Source organism: Bactrocera neohumeralis, chromosome 5, assembly GCF_024586455.1.
Source record: "Bactrocera neohumeralis isolate Rockhampton chromosome 5, APGP_CSIRO_Bneo_wtdbg2-racon-allhic-juicebox.fasta_v2, whole genome shotgun sequence".
In the NCBI taxonomy this organism is placed as follows: Eukaryota; Metazoa; Arthropoda; class Insecta; order Diptera; family Tephritidae; genus Bactrocera; species Bactrocera neohumeralis.
The window spans coordinates 52,967,507-52,986,842 of record NC_065922.1 but is presented as its reverse complement, the minus strand read 5'-3'; the positions used below and the strand labels follow the sequence as shown (position 1 = coordinate 52,986,842).

The 19,336-nt window shown below is 32.5% G+C and overlaps 1 protein-coding gene across 4 annotated transcripts in view; it reads right to left on the bottom strand.

The window, feature by feature from the left end:
- The window catches only part of LOC126758008 (protein folded gastrulation), a 96,853-nt gene that overhangs the window by 53,163 nt on the left and 24,354 nt on the right, over positions 1-19,336 (bottom strand). For 2 of the 4 annotated variants that reach the window (XM_050471979.1, XM_050471980.1), the window contains exon 2: positions 3,639-3,735. The exons of the other annotated variants lie outside the window; for them this stretch is intronic. The gene's annotated coding sequence lies outside the window, so the exon portion shown is untranslated. The remainder of the gene's footprint in view (positions 1-3,638; positions 3,736-19,336) is intronic. 4 annotated transcript variants of the gene reach the window in all.

Genomic DNA, 19,336 nt, shown 5'->3' with positions numbered 1-19,336 from the left:
TCGCATGAAGTAAAGTTTGATATACCGTCCAGCATACACATGCATATGTATGTTTATGTACCCACATAAATATATTCAACGCCATACATATATGTACATATGTTCTTATATAGTCACAAAACTATAAAGGAGTATATTAATATATATATGTAGAACCAGTGAAAAAATATATAGTAGATGTACAACACCAAACGTTATAAAAGCAACTTTTCAGAGTTTGAAATGTGACCAATCGAACAAGCAACTGGTATAAGTAAGTGCAGCAAACTGGCATAATCAAGCAGAGATAGAATAACAGCGCGTTATACCTGTTCCGCATTTCGTCGAATTCACTTCTCCTAATTTCATAAAGTTGGGAACTTAAGGGTAGGAGACCCTCTACAATATCACTTTTGCCTACAGAAGTATAAGTTTGTAGAAGAATTAGAGAAGAACTACTCCAAATTAACTTTGTCATATGCCTTGAGTTGTTACTACTGTATACCCAAATGATATTAACCGAGTTTCCTTACCTAACGCAGTGAAGTGCTACGGATAGCCTTAATTGCCACTAGAAGTATTATTGGCTTGCTAATTAGAGCAAAACCCCATTTGGTGCCTTCCATTTTACACAGAATCACGATCAGAAAGACTGCATTAAACGAAGTTAGTAAGAAGCTACCTTCTGTGTATGGTTTATTGAAGCAGAATACCACTCCAGTTCATATTTCCCCCTTTGATCCGTCAGTGAATAATGGATTTCGCTCTTGGAACTCTCGATCACAGAACCTTCTCTATTGGTGAATGAAATCGCTGTGCTTAATTTCTCAAGGAGCTCATTTTCTTGGTCGCGTTGTCAATTTTGCCCGAGTTCATGTGGAATTACTATTGCAGAATCAATCAACTTGAAAGCGTTAGCGGCGACTTAACTCTCTGACGAAAAGAGGTCAAGTAGGTGTTTATCAATACGCCGTATTGGGCTGTTAAGAAAAATATTATAGAAAATGGTTTCAATTTTTACCTATTAAATCCTTAAATTAAGTATTATAATATTTAGGATAATCTTTCTATTAGTCAGTGAAGACAGAGTTTAAAAGTTAGCCTTAGCCTTAATTAATTCTACTATTCAATAAAAAGTCGACCTATTTCTTATTCATGCGAGAAGAGGCTTGTTGTGAAACCGACAAAATATTATTTCATTTCCGATATTCATGAAAACTACTATCTATTTAGAAAAACATAAGGAAAAAAAACAGCTGTTTGTGACAGCTCTCACTGCTCTCAGAGCGCTTGGCCACACTGATGTCACGGCAAATTATGCTCAATTCTTTGTGTGTCATCGATTTAATCTACTAACTTTGTAACCAGCTAACATTAATGCTTGTCTAATATAATCAATAGTTACTTATAAAATTAATATTCACCGGCTAATGTAAATAAAGCCCTTATATTTTCATTAAAGTCAATTTCAGCGCCATTTTTTAGCATAAGAATAAAATAGCAAAAAATTTTATGCAGCACTAATTAAATTCTGAGTTATTAAAAATGTTTATTATCTTTTTCTCTATCATTTCAGGTGAGTTGGAAAACAAACTTTACGTTCAAACCTATCAAAGCCATGGAAGTTATTTACCATAAATATGCGTAAGTCGGATTAATCTCTTTTTATGCGCATTTTTTAGACGCAAAACAGAAGCATGTGTCAATAAACATTAGCAAATGATAAAATTACATGCGAAGCGCTTTAATATCTCACAGTAAATGCACTGTTTTTGTATTTTTATACCCTGAACAGGGTGTAATAAGTTTGCCGCGAAGTTTGTAAAAACCAATCAGTTATTGATGATATTTTGAATACGCTTGTTTCTCACCAAGTAACTGCACATTTGTTGAAATTGGCGACAGCGGAGCACTATAGCGTATAGCTGTAGTACAAACTGACCGATCAAACTCAAGTCCTTGTATGGAAAACTTTTTATTTGACGAGAATTCTTCACAAAATTTGTTATGGAATATTATCCAGGGCAATAGTACATTCTTCGAAAAAATGTTTCAGATCGGTCCACTATATCGTATAGCTGGCATACAAACTGACTGGTAAAACTCAAGTCCTTGGATGTAAAACTTTTTTATTTCACGAGAGTTCTTCAAGAAATTTGGTAAGGATAATTATCTAAGACAACAATACATTTTTCGAAGAAATTTTTCCGATCGGAGCACTATATCGTATAGCTGTCATACAAACTGACCCATGAAACTCAAGTCCTTGTATGGAAAATATTTTTATCTGACGAGCATTCTTCACGAAATTTTGAATGGGTTACTATCCAGAACAATAGCACACTATCCTAAGAAATTTTCCAGATCGGACAACTATATCGTATAGCTGGCATACAAACTTACCTTTCAAAATCAGGTCCTTGTAAAACTCTTTTATTTGATGAGAGTTCTTCGCGAAATTTGCATACAAACTGACCAATCAAAATGAAGTTAAAGATATTTTTATACCCTTTTTTGTTACAGAAATACAACTGTGAAGGGTATTATAGCTTCGGTGCAGCCGAATTTAACATTTCATCCTGTTTTTTTTTTTGGATTCATATTATTTTTATAATAAAACAAATAAAGTATGCTTATTCATAAAAATTTTTTAATTTTAATTTTTTTACCTTAAATATTAAAATTTTATGCTGCTTAGCACCATTGAAACTAGCAATACTTTGTTGTTGTAGCTGTATTAAATTGTCAACAGAAATTTTCACAACAACAAATGCAACAATGACAACAGTGTGAACATCTGTTTGTGCCCATTGAAGCACAAGCGTTTTGGGAAAAACTGCGAAGCGTTGCCAGAACTATGCAAAATAGCATGAAAAAATGTAGACACATATAAACATTGTATATGTACATACTATGTATATTAAATAAAAAAGTGTCTCACATACATACATACATATGTATGTATGCGGGTATTTTTTCACGATCTCACTTAAACTTTTGACAATGTCACAAACGTCAATGGTAAAAAATTTATTACGCTCATGGACAGGAAAAAAATATAGTGCGACTAAATATGTGCATAAACACATACTATATGTATGTATGTATATATATAAATATTGTATGAAGATAAAAAAAAATTGTTGTCATGTATGTATGTACTTGTATAAAGGCGTATGTAAGTATGTATATGCCGCCATGGCTTGTTAGTAGCCAGTTTAAATTAAATAAATTAAAGCAATGCGTCATAACAACAAAAAAAAAAAATTCAAACAAAAAATGCAGAAAAAACATAACATGACATGGCATAGTGCGACATAGCATAGCATATCACCAAATAAATAAATAAATGCGCGTAAACGATCGCTGAATTATTCATACCAATAAATTTGCGCTGACAATGAGACAGTGAGCTGCCCGTATGCGCGTGAAAGAGATAAACGCGCTGCTGGGAAATATACAATTTTGTTGAAATAGCGATTTTTAATGAGCTACATATTTTGCCAATATCAAGTGCAAATGTCTATAAACAAGCCAATTGACAGGCTAACTGTATTATAAACTATTGACTGCACACACAGACAAATATCGCACCTACACACTCAGAGTTATCACTTAAATGTACCGTTAGTTCAATATACACATACATATGTACATACCTTTAGGTTTGATCAGCTGCCAATTAAAGCTAATAAATTTTGTTGTTTTTTGTGCGGAATTTAACAGCTGCCAGCGTTTGCTTTAATAAGTTAAATGCTGTAAGAAGAGCGAGAACAAAAAATATTTTAATTAATTAAAAGTTACAAAATTTAATTATGTGTGCGTTTCGTGCTACTCACTAAGTAAATAATGATTTAAATTGTTTTGTATATAAATTTAAACACATTTTAGCCCGTTTGTCGTGTGCAAATAGCAAATAGCGACAAATAAAATTTTGAATTATAAATTTTTGTTTATCTAATTTATTTTTTACTTTAACTCATTTGTTTGTTTAAATCATTGCTTGTGCCAAAATTAATTATAACTATAAGAGATTTGCATATATGTAAATTTTTTATTTGTTTTTTTTTCTGTCAAAATGTTTAATAATTACTGAATAAATAAAAAAATATTTTCTGTATCGAAGTCTATGGTTAAACACTGCTCTACGTGAGCATTTAGAAAACGCAAATAGCTGCATAAATTTGTGAATAACTGTAAATTTATATAACGCTAAAAAATTAATACAAATTTTACACAAAAATTATTCAAAAATAAAAAATCATAATTTAAAAAATAATAAATTTTTGAAATCAATAATTGACAAGTTTCAGGCAATATATTTATTGTTAAATAAAACCAACTTTAAAATTGAAATTCACACACAATAATAGCCACAAACAAACGCTATTAAATACCTTTCCGAAGCTTAACAGTTCTTATTACTTAAAAGGATACCCGAAATCAAGACTACTAAATTTATTTAAAGTTTTTTAACCAATTTCATTTGCTATCACTTAAAATCTAAACATAATTTTAAGTATACATATGTATGAGTGAAAAGAATTTTGAATTAAAAGGCGACAATATTACATGTGTCAAAATCTTCAAAAGTGTCTGTTTTTCGAAAAAGACAAGAAAAAACCCTTCACAAATACAAAAAATTCCTTAAAAGAAACGAGAAAAAGATTCCTTCTGATTGTTCAGCTTGTTTGGCAGCTATGTGTATGCTATAGTGAACCGACCGGAAACATTTCTGCGGAAATTGCACCGTTATCTTGGGCAATAACTCAAGGCGAGTTTCGTGAAGATACCTCATCAAATGAAAAAGTTTTCCATACAAGCACATGACTTCGATTGAACAGTTTGTATGGCAGCTAAGTATATGCCGCAAGCTATGTCATAAGTTATCGAATTTACTGGATAATTTCAAAAGGGCTTATAGACGCTTCAGATGAGTCCTTCATTCAGACAATTAGTAATAATTCCCTAAATTACATATGTATATACATACACATAAGGGCGAGACATGTTCAGAAAATAACTGAAATACTCTGAAGTACGATACAATTTTCAGCTGTATTAATTGCTAACTTTGTCTGGCGATTTTCGTTTGCTAAAAGATCAATAACAATACTGTAACGTTGCTCCAGCCTTCAGAATCGCCAACATGGCTCCGTGTCACTTCTCTCATTACCCAACATAAAGAGAGCCTTAAACGATGGTCCTTTCACGAAATCCGTGAGCACGACTAAAAGCTATCACAAAAATCGGGCAAACACCGGTTTGGCGACCTCTGGTTACACACATAAGGCCATTCCATCAGAAATAATTTTACCTCAATATTCTTCAAATTGATGTTTTGAAAATCTTAAAAAACTTTCCTTGGCAGCTGTCAAAGGTTACAAAAATTTAAACAAGTCGACAACTCAATTTAAAGCATAGTCATCTAATTTACAAATTAATTGTTTTATTTTTCAACTTAATGTCTTAATATCTCACTCAACTATCGAAATTTAAAATGAGTTGATAATTTACGAATTAATTGTTTAAGTTTTGAACTAAATTGTCTCAACTAACAATTTAATTGTCTCAATTTACAACATAATTAACGCAATTTACGAATAAGTTGACTTCAAATTGGAGTTTTTAAGCTATAAAAAAAATACTTTCCTTGACAGCTCTCAAGGATTACAAAAAATTAAACGAGTCGATGATTCAATTTGAAACAATCATGTAATTTGCAAATAAATTGTCTTATTTTTCAAATTATTTTCCTCAACTTACAACTTAATTGTCTCAATTTTCACCTAAATTTACTCAATTTAACACTTAATTGTCTCAAATTACAACTTAATTGCTTCAACTTACAGTTACTTAATTACTGTAATTTACAAATTAGTTGACTCTCTCAATTGCAATTTCGCTTCAATTTATTATTTAGCATACCCAATTTTCGATTTCATTATCTCAGCTAATTGAACACAGTGTTCTTATTTAATTAATTGTATTAAAAACCTAAATCATTTGAGAATTCAGCTAAAATTTAACGACTAACCAATCTTCAATTTGCATTGCATGCCAATCTCCACACAGTATTAAGCTTTACTCTTGTTTTTCTGCTTCAACTTTTAATTTCTCGCTTAAAATCCACCTGTCAGTCACATTTTACCCAAAAACCTGTTAGCCGCCTCATGCCAGTTATATTGGCAAGTTGATGTGGGTTCACCACACAGAATTATGTAGGCGCCACCGCACTTTATGTGATGCCGCCCACAAAAGAATAACCAAAACACCACTCTAATTTGTTGAAATTGACAGTTTAATTCAACGCATCAGTGCGTCTTTCCGACTTTCTTTTTAACTTTTCTATTTTCGCTTGCATTTTTTTCTGCTTCGGTTTTACTTTTAGTTAGTTTAGCTTTAAAAAATTCATTTTATTTATTCAGCTCCTGGAACAAATAAATGGTCATTGATTTACAAAAACAAAAAAAGGTGAAATGTGTGTGTGTAAAGTTAGAAGTCCGGCGGTGATGCGCCCTCTGTCAATGGCAAACAATGGAAATTGACAGTTTCGGTGACATTTAATTCGAAATAAATTTGTGTCAATTTCTTTTGTAGAAGGTTATAAGAAAAGGCACATTCTATGGACATACATATGCACAAATATATGTATGGATAGCGCTTTGTTTTACTAGTTAAGTTCTGAAAAAAAGTTTTGATTGTGTGGTTATGTAAGGTTGAGGTTATGTTAACTTTGTGCGACGCGGTTTATTAACATCGCATGAGTTGTTGGCATAACAGCAAGATTATGAGAAAGCTAATTCCGGAATTTTATCTTGTTTCGCATTAACGAGCAATAAATCATCACTATGCGATCTGCGCGCTGTATAAGATTTCCGAAGAGTTTGTAGATTACAAAAATACATACTTATGTGTGTCACTATAAATTATTCTTCAAAAAAGTAGTAGTACGAAAAGGTCTTTCGTTTTCAATTATAAGTATATAAAGATAATCTATAAACATTTCAAAAACAAAAGGATTACAAAAGGATCCTATGTTTCTGAAAGTGATGGGTTACTTTTTTAAGTCATCAGCAATATACATATGTATGTATTTTTACCGATTATCGGAAGCTGACCATCACGATGTTTCAAGCTATGCCCACATTCCTAAAAAATTGCAACAAATGTCAAAGGACTTTCAAAAACTCTCATGGTTAAGGAAGTTGTTTGAATCATCTCTCAACACTGATGTCAAAAAACGATTTTTTCAATTTTATCAGCACGTTATGCTTGCTTGGAGTTGAGTGCGGCAGCAGAAGTGAGATGTTGTGATACATCTATAAAGTCTTTCTGTCGTTAATTTCACTTTTCCATCACTGAGACGTGTAAAATATGAATAAGAGCCTTTACTGAGCACAGCTTTAACATTATCTTAAGCCAATAGCTATTATTACCAAGCTGCAGTCGGCTGTCGACTCCACGACAATTTCCACGACAGTCAGTTTTACTTAAGCACATATCGAACCCGGCCGAGCATAAACGGCAGCCTTCCTCAAAATTATTTCCGGAGTATTTTCTCCTCGAATTGCACCGAATCTTACTAAGTTTTTGAAGTGACTCTGTACTCTACTTAATTCTATTTTGTATTATCCTAAAAAAAATAGCTCGGAAAAGAGCAAAGAGTCATTAAAGGGACCTCGTCAGTTCAAATAATATACATATGCAGTATATATTCCAGTAAGTAGTAAATAGTTATTTTATTGCGAGGTTGTTCGTAAATGATAGGTATGAAATATTTGAGGCTACAAATCGTTTTGGAAATTACTGTACAAAAGACTTCTTCCATCACATTCTCAGTTTAAAGCTAAATCTTTTTCTCTAATACTTCTCTTCAGCAGTGCGAAATGACAGGCTCCGATTCAGAAAAAAATTTGTAACGCAGCTTTGTAGTATATATGGTATTTTATATGCACACATACCATAGCTTTAGATTACTTATTGATTGGTTAGTTATTGGGTATAATACTATAGTACTATGGTTAATGAGTTTTATAATTGTAATAGCTTGCTTAAATAAACCTAAATACTTATCTGTAATGTATAATGCATAAGTACATATGTACATACATATGTAGCATATGTAGTCATATGTATATAAATACAATTCATAAATAAATTCACTATTTATCCAGCAAGCCAACTACCGGTTAAGTAACTGGTTACCGAATGCGTTACCAGAGATATATGTTAAACTTTCTACAAGTTTTTTAATGTCCGAATTGACAAATCTTGTATCATGGGCTAATGAATATTGAAGCTTTATACATAGTATATTTTGAAGCTCCGATGACTTCCTGAGTTGTTCCACTCATTTCAATACCGTCACTGTAGCGCTCAATTGAATAACCATTACATTGTTCAAAACTTGTTTTCAGTGCCTTTCTCATTCCTAGTACTAATAAATACATATGTACATTCATACATATGTACATACATATATATAATTTATATATACGTATACTATATGTGTGTGTGTGTTCAAAGATCACTTCCACGAAATATTATTATTAAGTACTTCGTAAGTATATTTAGGGGCTCTGTATTATATTTTCCATGCGCTAATTTCGATGACTTTTTCGCATTTTAATTACAATGTCCTCCGCGCTCATTTCGCTATTTGTCAGCGCAAACACAAGCGGCGTAGGAGAGCGCACTAACACAAATGTAATTGCAGTGCACATGGATCATGCAGGGGTGTGCGTGCGTAGCGTCTTATCAGCTGACAAATTCATTACTTTTAGCTGCTGTTGCTGCTGCCAAAGGGGCTACTGCGGCTGCTGTTGATGCTGAAGCGGTTGAATTTTGTTGCTGTTGTTGTTGCTGTGGCTTATCAGTGTAACAGCGCGAAAGCAGACGACAGACAACAGCAGTACAGGGCCAAAGGCGGTAAACACAGACATAAAAAGTGTGTAAATATACAAAAATATTTATAATTGTGTTTTTATTTACATAAATACGAGTATGTATTTTACGGGTATATAAATAGTAAATAAATATAGATACATATGTATATAATACGCTATGGCAAGGCAGTAGCTCAAAACAAAGCAAAAACAAATGAAAATACACGAATTTATAAGTATTTGCATTAAAACCTACATACATACATACATATTCATTATGTATGTACATATGTATGTATGTGCTTATGTACATAGACGTATTTATATTCAAGCTCATTGACGCGCTTGCCACGCTGATAATGCGATTGTATCTACGTGCAACAAGCAACAATATGTGCATTCACAACAACAAAGCAATTGTCTATGCAAATTCAAATGTGCAAACGAGTGGCAATGACCCTGTAGGAAAAATTTCGTGGAAACAAAGCTTTGTAAATATTTTTTTTTATACCCTGAACAGTAGGCCGGGTCGATTTGTGGGGAGGCAAAAAAATCGCCCATTGCTCTATGAAAATCATATTCTAGGGATCAAAATAAGAAACTTTGCCGAAGGAACCATATCTCTGAAACGAGTTCTGATGTCCCCCAATTTGGGTCGAACTTTTGGGTAGGGGCAAATTTTGAAATAGAATTGAAATTACCATTTCATTCTTATTACCTCTGAAAGTGAGGAGAACTAAAGCAATAACCACTATGGTATTTCAAAAAAAATAATAAGTGAAGTGACCATTCCAAATCAAAAAGTTTACAATGAATCCACCATCCTCTACACCGCAAGATGAAGCAACTACATCAACAACTATCGAAAACCCAATGAGTCATATACCCAAGCATGATGTTACTGTTTTTGGTGTGTCTACTGATTTGTTAGCGTTTTCATTCGATGGCAGAAAAGATGATACTTTAACGATATATAAAATTGATGAGAAGTATCATACTAGGATGGTAAAATAACCTCATCTTGTTATTTTGAGAGAACCCAAATCTGAATTGATTGGTTACGTAAGACTGGAACATGAAACCGCTGAATACAAAACAACCAAATTAAATGGCTTTTTCAACGATAAAAATATATCACTGGATACATTAATTGGAATATTCACTGACGGTGAGTCAACAAACACTGGCCCACACGGTGGAATTATACGACGATTCGAATTGCTGTTAAAAAGACCATTGCATTGGTTTGTTTGCCTTCTACACTTCAACGAACTTCCGTTTCGGCATTTGTTTGAAGCTTTGGATAAATCAACCAGCACTGGACCAAGATCGGCAACCGGAAAACTGAGCCGTCAAATCGAAACTTGAGAAATTTTTCCGGTAAGTTATTGCTATCACTTATTTATTATAATTGCCAACCATTTTTAATTATTTTGTTATTTTATATATATTTAGGTGATGGACGGCTTCCAGAAAATTGAGTTGCAAAATATGCCCCCTGCTCCAGAAAAAAAAAGAATTTTCCACCGATTGGAAGTACTTATACGACATGGCCCATGCAATTTCTAGCGGCGTGGTTCCGGTGGATCTGGCTAACATCAAACCAGGGAAAATTGTACATTCTCAGTGGCTCACCAAGGCCGCTAGATTATTGCGATTATATGTGACAACGGGAAATCCAGATGCAAATTTAAAAATTCTGGTTGAATTTATAATTAAATGTTATGTGCCAATGTACTACAGCTCTGTCGTGTACGGCAGTGCATTATTTTTCAAGTTCATTGGTTGGTCACGATTTCTAGAACCTCGTTTACGCAAAATTGTCAATCAAGTAATTGAAGATAATTCATATTATGCGCATTCGGAAAATATCTTGTTATCAATGTTGTTTGATGATAGGAAAGAAAAGCGCGACTGTGCCATCAAGAAAATTCTACGCTATCGAACCGATGTTGACGAGCCAATGGAACTTACGAGTTTATAAAAAACCAGATATAAACTTTAATTGCACAAGTTATACGGAAATGATCAATTTAAATGATATAAATATCGTTTTTGAACCACCATTCACGCGAAGCATTCCATACGATACATTGAAAGAATATTTAAATCAAGATGATCCACCGTTTAATGATCCAAAAATTCCATCACACATACAAGGAACGGAACGACATATTCAATTGCTAGATAGCGTTTCCAAACGGGTTCTACCGGAAAATGTAGAGGCTGTTATGGCGACGACATTAGAGAGCCGTGCGAAATTGCCCAGACTTGAAAGTAAAAAAGACTTCAAACAATAATTTTTTTTAGTTTCTTTTCTATAACTCACTTAAATTAATTTTTTCATTTACATATACTTATATACTTTCTGGCAATTTGACATAGATCATAACAGAAGATAACGTTATGATTTTTGAACAATTTTTTTGAATCATCTCACTATAGCATATAGCTGCCATACAGATTGATGGACCAAAAGCAAGTTCTTGTAAAGAAAACTTTTTTATTTGACAAGACATCTTCGCATAATTTCGCAAAAACTTTATACGTAAGCCTTTTCTTAACAATAAAATGTAGAATTTTCCTACAGGGTATGTATGACAGCTCAGTCTTTCAACAAATATTGAGTTATCAAAGTGAAAACCGTATTGTATTCCCTACAAACATGTACACCTCCGCATTATACACATTTGAAAAGTGCAACGAGTGCCTGATTGCCGCGATAATCGTAAAAAAATATGCTTGCAACATGCCACACAACACACATAACGCGTTTCCTTTCATTTTTATGTATGCTTTGCACGTGTGTCAGCGTTTTGAAATTGTCAACATAATAGCGTTTGATAATGTATTTACCTTTACTTCCGATTTGGACTTGTACGTTTTGGTAATACTTGTTTAGACACCTACAACAACGCACCAAAAACCGAACCGCATTTGCATGCAACGCAGCAGGCAGGAAGTGTTTGCAGCAACTTTACCCAATTCGTACAACTGCATAATACTTCACTTTTTCGAAAAGAAAAACAAAAAATAAATGCTATTTTATCGCAAATGTGCATCTTTTTGCATATAAACAAACAAAGCGTCGAGTGGCGACGACGAGTGTGTGTAGTCTTGTTGCAGTGTAAACAGCTGCGCATTAGCGCTCATTATCGCCTGCGTGGGTGATTAGTAGATCTCTGATTTGTGAGTTCACTTGTTTGTCGGTGCGGCTGAGTGCCTTAATTGGTCTTGTGTGTGTCTGGTCTGAACAAGCAGAGGCATAACAGTTATCTACACACTTACGGTTATAGATTTAGTGATGATACAGGCAGATTTATAGACAAAAATATATACAAATATATATTTGTACATATGTATAAAGATATGTTGTTACAATCATTAGTGTGGGCGCCGCCATCGCAGCTGGTTTTGTGTTGCTGTCGAAGATCTGCTAATATCGCATCTGCAGTTGCAGATTGGCATCTATCAGTATGCGCAATCTTTTCCAATCATATGCGCAAACAGTAATCAATTATAAGATACTTGTCTGACTATTCAAGTGCACAAAAAAATTGTCTGGGGTTTTGAAAAATTTTCCATTGAACTTGTTAAACTTGAAAATGATAGCTTTTGATTTGCTTTCAAGTAATTTACCATAGATACAATTTATCTTTATGAAATCAGCAAAAAAAAATTATATTTTTAGTTATTAGAAGAGTAAGCACGTTAACTACGATTGCACCGAAGCTACAATACCTTAACAAATAGAAATTTCTGAACTTACAAAAACTTAATTTTTATCAGTCAGTTTGTATGGCAGCTACATAAGTATATATGTATGTATGTATATGCTTTAGAGTTCCAAGAGAAACTGAGATGTGCATAAGATCAGAACGATATCTTAAAAACTCAGAGACTGCTTTGTAAATATGATAGTTTACTATCAAAGCGATTGTCTTTAGGCAATATGTCGATTCAAATAAGAATTTCGATTAATTCCGATTCAATTGGATTATATTTAAAGTTTTCTATGCTCATTATTTGCATTGGGAAAAAATAATTTATAGTCAATTAAATATAATACTGTATTCCACAATAGTGTATAGCACAGAAATGAAAATTGTTTAATCGCAATGTATCGATAATAAATCGAAGTATCGATAACTGATATTTTTACTTTCGATTTGGTTTGACAACCATATAAAATGATTTGGTTACAATATTTAAAAATTTTTTAGTCGGAATGTATCGACAATCGATAATACTTCACTTCACTTCACTTACTAATATTTTTACTTTTGATTTGGCTTTATAATCCTATTAAACAATTTGTCTACAATATTTAAAAAGTTGTTGGTCGAAATGTATCGATAATAAACAAAATTATCGACTACTGATATTATTTTTTTTTTGATTTGGTTTAATAATCATATAAAATGATTTGGCTACAATGTTCAAAAATTTTTTATTCGAAATGTATCGATAATAAACCAAGTTATCGATCTCTAATATTTTTGCTTTGGGATTGGTTTTTTCTCAAATAAATTTTTGAATTTTCTCCTAAATAAAATGAAGATTTTTAAATTTGTTAATAGGCTTTATAAATTTTCCAAGAGTTTAAGGCTTGGATGAACCACTAACCTTTGCCCATAGCCGTCACTGGTTGATTACATTTGTTATCCGAAGTTGGCTGGAAAAGCCTTTCCAAACTAAGAATACTTTCAAGAATAGCATTGAACCACTAAATCGAGTCAGCTAGGCTTTCAAAGACAATGCAAAAACACTGAAAACAAAATTGCTGAATTTTTAAAATTTTGAATTCAGATTCGAATTTATTCTCAGACGATAATCATAAGCACATCGTCATTTAGAATCCAAAAAAATCATCATCGAAATTTAGTTTTTTATTGCCTACGATTCACTAGATTATATACATTCATACCTATACATACATACATACATATGTATGTAATACATATGTATGTATGTATCATAAACTTTTAAATTTCCGCTAACCCTTGTATCCAATATACCACCATTTTATAACCAAAACACACATTTTGTTTCAAAATGAGTGGTTTCTATTTTATTGTTCTTCTTTCATTATGAAAAGTTATGAAAAGTGATGTTATGATATATTTCATTTTCGGTGATGATAAGTATGTAGAAAAGTGAAACTGTTTTGCCTAAAAATAATAAATATATGCGAAAAAAATTCTGTAAAATAACAACAAATTAAAATCAGGATATTTTCGGCGAAATTTAGTATGACCAGAATGCTATTGCTGTTTATCAGCGTGTGAACAAATACCAGAAACCCGCAGAATTGGCACCAATCGCACCTGCTTTTGTTTCACTGTGTCTATCGCTGAGTTCACTGATACCTCTTCTCGCATTTGTTTGCTCTTTTATCGCTCTTCTTTGATGATTCGCGCAATGCAGTAATATACTTTTATATATGTATGTATGTATATATATGTATATATTTTTTAATAGTCACATATTTTGTTTTTGCCTACGCATTCGCATTCAATGACCGAATTATTTATGCACGAGTTCAAAGGAAAACGAGTATAAAGTGTCTTGTATTTTATATGAAACATGGGCGGCTAGGCATTTAAATTTTTGTATCGATATACTTAAGAAAATATATGTATGTTTTTATATGGATGTAGTTGTTTTAAAATGCTTATGGTTTATGTAAACTTAATTGAACTGCTTTAGGTGTGATCGATTCGCCACTTCCCTGCTCGCTTACAACAGTTATGCTCTTTTGATGAAAATAAGCACACGTTGCGACCACTAAGCCATCCATATTAATTCCAGAACACCTTTCAAAGTTGGACTGTTAACTTGTTGTTTTTTCTCTAACTCTTTATGCCATTTTATGCGATTTATACCAATTGCTTGTTCGATTCGCCACTCTTCAAGTTTGGCAAATTAAATTTAGCTCATATTGTAATTATTTTTTTGTACTTGTTATTCAAGAAAAATTTACTTTATCGCAGAACATGACATTATTCCTCTACAACTCCCTTAAACTTCAACCCACACAGTGAAATTTAGGGTAGTACAGGTTAATTTAAAATAATGAAATTAATTTTTATATATGTATGTATGTATGTTTTTAATCTTAGAGTTTGTAAATATTTTCCAGTACTCGGCATGCTCCCGAAACCTTAAAACTACAGCATAAAACGGGAACTGGTTATACGACTACCCCCAACTACACGTGTTACTTTTTATATTCGAATGTCTGCTACCATAATGTAATAAAATGATAAGGCAACATGTCAAATGACTTGACAAAAAGCAATTCGTTGCACAGAAAAAGATGAGAAACCGATTAGATGTAATATGACATGGGCAGCGAGTCCAAAGTCTGCGAACTGCTGCTGGTTTTTCTCAGAAGTCTGCGCTGAGCAGTTAGTAGGCTACACGGCAAATAGAAGAGGGCATGCCGCATAGCAGACATAGTATAACCTATGTACATAGCAGATGTAGACTACGTAGCATAAATAGCATACATATGTACATACATACACGACTTACAGACAGGGCATACTTGAAAGAAGTGCTCAAGAAAACATGCTTGTTTAGACAAATTTTAATCTAGAAGAGCGCTCTTCTATTTATTTTTATAATTTACCATAAGACCACATAGTAAACGCTTACGCTTCAAATTAAGCTATGTATGTACATATATATGCTTCTATGTTAAATATATATACATATGTACATACGTGCAATGACCTGTCAGCCAAAAGCGTTCGGTTATAAATAACAGTGAGCATTCCTTCGCGGCAATTAAGACAATTAAAGCAAGACGCGTCTGTGAATAATGAATAATCACAAAACAATATGCAGCAATTTACTAAACTTCTAAGGCAGAAAATATTAACTTTGCAGCCACTAAGCAATGGCTGCTAATTAAAATCGAAAAGCATTTATATAATTTAGCTAAAAAGGCTGTGTAGTTAACTAACTTTAGACAGCCGTCAGCTCGGATCTATCAAAAGTTGATTATGTCAGCCATTTTATAGCTGTTGCTATAAAAAAACCATGAATTATGAAAAAAAAAAAAATTTATATGAATAAAAATAAAAAAACGGGAAACTCAATACTTTTTTTGTTCGTGTTGAATACTAAACGTCTCTATAATAATTACGAGTTTCATCGGCACGCGGTCATCATTTGAAGCCGCTGGCGTTAGTAACGTTAGCTTAGCACTCATAAATATTTAATCGCTACAAAGTTTTGCATAAATTTTAAATTTTAATATTATAGTCAGAGGGTTGTGATTAGTTTTTATTTACAAATACAATAAATACAGTAAAATAGTATTTTAAGGCATGTAAGTTGCCCATAGACCAGTTAGCAGATAGCTTATATAAGCAGTTAGAGGAGTAATAAAGCTTTAAAGCCTGAAATAGTGGCACAGCTAGGTCATGAATAAAGCCTTAGAGCCTCCAATAGTAGGTCTTCCACACTTAGAACCTAAACCAATCAACTCGTTGATAGCATGGACAGGAAACTACAACTTACAACCCACAACCTGGCTAACAAAGTTCTTAAGTTAGTAGGCAGACTTCGCGGAAACCTATAATGAATCCAAGAAAAGCTACAAGGCACTAAAATATATACAAAAAGAAGCCTTATAAATTAGTAATGTCGGAAACTTCAGAATACCGCGATTAGTCGGTAAAGTAACCATATACAAAAACAAAAAACATGCAATTAAGTTTCTAAAACTGAAGAAAGCTTCAAAAGTAGATTAAAAGCTCTTAAAACTGTCAAAAAAAGCTTAAAAGCCCCACCGATTTAAAAGTGATTCTCAAAAACTAAAAACTTTCATAAAAGCTAAAAATCTCTAGCAACTTTCAAAAAGGCTTAACAACTCCGCCGATTTAAAAGTGATGTTCAAAATTTAAGAATTTTAAAAATTAAAAGCTCAAAATGTCTTTCAAAAAGCGAAGCTTAAAAGCTCCGCAGCTTTAAAAGTGATATTCAAAAACTACTAGGTATTCCTTTGAAATATTTGGGAGTTCCTTAAGCTCAACAAAACTTCATTTCAACTTTAATAGATATGTATTACATTACTAAATAAGTAAAAATTACTACTTCAAAGCCTAGTTCCATAGGTTTAAAACCGGTTTGCAGGCTTCAAGGAAAATATCAAATAAATACTAAAAAATCCTTAAGAACCGAAAATTATTCCTGAAGTGCAAACTTCTTAAATTATTTACAACAGTAACCAAAGAATACCACTATAAATCGGTCAAGTAACCTTTTTGCAAAACAACAAACGCTGCAACTAAGATTCATCGAAACTGAAGAAAATTAAATTAGCTGCTAGCAACTTCCAATGGAGCTTTAAAGCTTCTAGCAACTCTCAATAAAGCTTAAACGCTCCGATGATTTAAAAATGATGTTCAAAAATCTATATAAGTTAAATATTTGGGACTTCTTAAAACTTAAAAGCTCAACAAAGCTGTATTTCAACTTTAATAGTTATGTATCTTTTGGCACCTTACTAAGTAAATACAACTCAATAACTTCGAAATTCACTAATAAGGTTCTAAGGCTAGTTTACAGACTTGGCGGAAAATGTATAATAAATACTAAATAAAAGCACCAAGGAACTACTATTCCAGGAAGTTATTAAATTTATAAAATCCGGAAATTCAAAAACTAGTATAAGTCGGTTAAATTATCATATCCCAAAACAAAGCACCTAGCAATGTTGAATAAAGCTTAAAAGCTCCGAGGATTTAAAATTAATGTTCAAATATTCATAACTAAATATTTTTTTGAAATTTTTCGGAGTTATTAAAACTTAAAAGCTCAACAAAGCTGTTTTTTTTAAACTTAAAAGCTCAATAAGTTACCACATCAATTAGTTGGAAAAGCAGGCAGGTTAATAATGGTAATAAAAGTAAGCAACAAATATTTCTGTTAATCATAAAATAAAAAGCTAAAAAGCTTTAAAGCCGAGCATTTGAAAAATATGTACTTAAAAATTATTGTATTTTCTTGTGCTCGCAGAAACCTTCATATAAAAGCTTCCGGTATAGTTATAAGTTAGTAATTAGTTACTGCGAGCGTCACTTTTGCAAGTCTGAGCACTTTTGGAGAAAGCTTTTCAATGAAACTCGATCAGTTCAACCTCTCAACATAAACAAATTAAGAATTTAAACTTGAAATCTTTAAGCACCTAAACTTTCACCACAAACTTCTTATGAGAAGAAGTCAATATTTAATGATCTTATATTTTTTGTGAGCTTTATAGCTTCTAATCACGATTTATAGTATATTTCAGGAATTTCAATGACATGATATAATGCAAGAAGCTCTCAAGGCCTCTTCAACGACTTTTTCAAGTGCAACAAATTCACAAAAATTAACAAGTATAAAAAGCAACAATAAAATACATACATATTTATGTCTCATAAGAAAAAAAAAATTATCAAAACCGCAACAACTTAGCAGCCAACAATAAATTCTTGTCACCTTTAACGTGTTCTACGGGCTTATAAATTGCAGCTTTGGCGTCAGCTTTTAGCGGCAACAATTACGGATAAGGTACCATGCATGTATGTACATATGTACATATATATGTGATGCACTTGCTATCATCACACTGGTGCCTCGACATTTCTTATAACTTGATTATCGAAGAAAACGGTTTACACAGAAAAAGCTCACCAAAGTGACGGGCTTTGGTACCGATAAATATTTTTACTTAAAAAAATAGTAATAAACTTAAATCCAGTTTTTAATTTACATATACATATACTAAAGTGTGTGTGTGTGTGTTTGTACGTCAGCAGAAAAATGCGGTTTCTGCCAAACGCGACGCTTATGCAAAAACAACGAAGCTGAAACATTCGTACGCAAATATTAACAGTAATCACGAGCTTACAAAAAATATATATTTGTATACATTTGTATGTGTGTAGATAATTAAATAATTAGCGGTTTTATAAAAATCAAATAAAATCCAAAATCATAAATACAAAGCGGCGCGGCACTTCAAGCGCTTAATTATAAGCGCGAATACGCAAGGCGACCCGACGCAGCTCAATAACACGACCGCAACAGATAGTAGAGTATATGTATATGCACGTATGCGTGTGTATGTTAGTATGTGTAGGTAAATATACAACTCAGTTAATTAGGTATTTATGGTGAGTAGTCATCAATATGCATGAGGAGAAAGAGCTTGGCCTGATGAACGACTTTAAATTGGGGGCTTAGCTTGAAGTACTGCTGCAAAGCTAACTACTACAACAACAAGTATTACAATAAGAAATGCCAAAGAAGTAAAAAACATAATAACGAAAACAAACACAACAAAAAACATGTATAATAACAACAACAAGCACAATAAACACAACAAAAATATTTATGATAACAACAACAGACAAAATGAAAACAGTAAGCACAACAGAAAAACATGAACAATAACAAAAACTGTAAAAAAT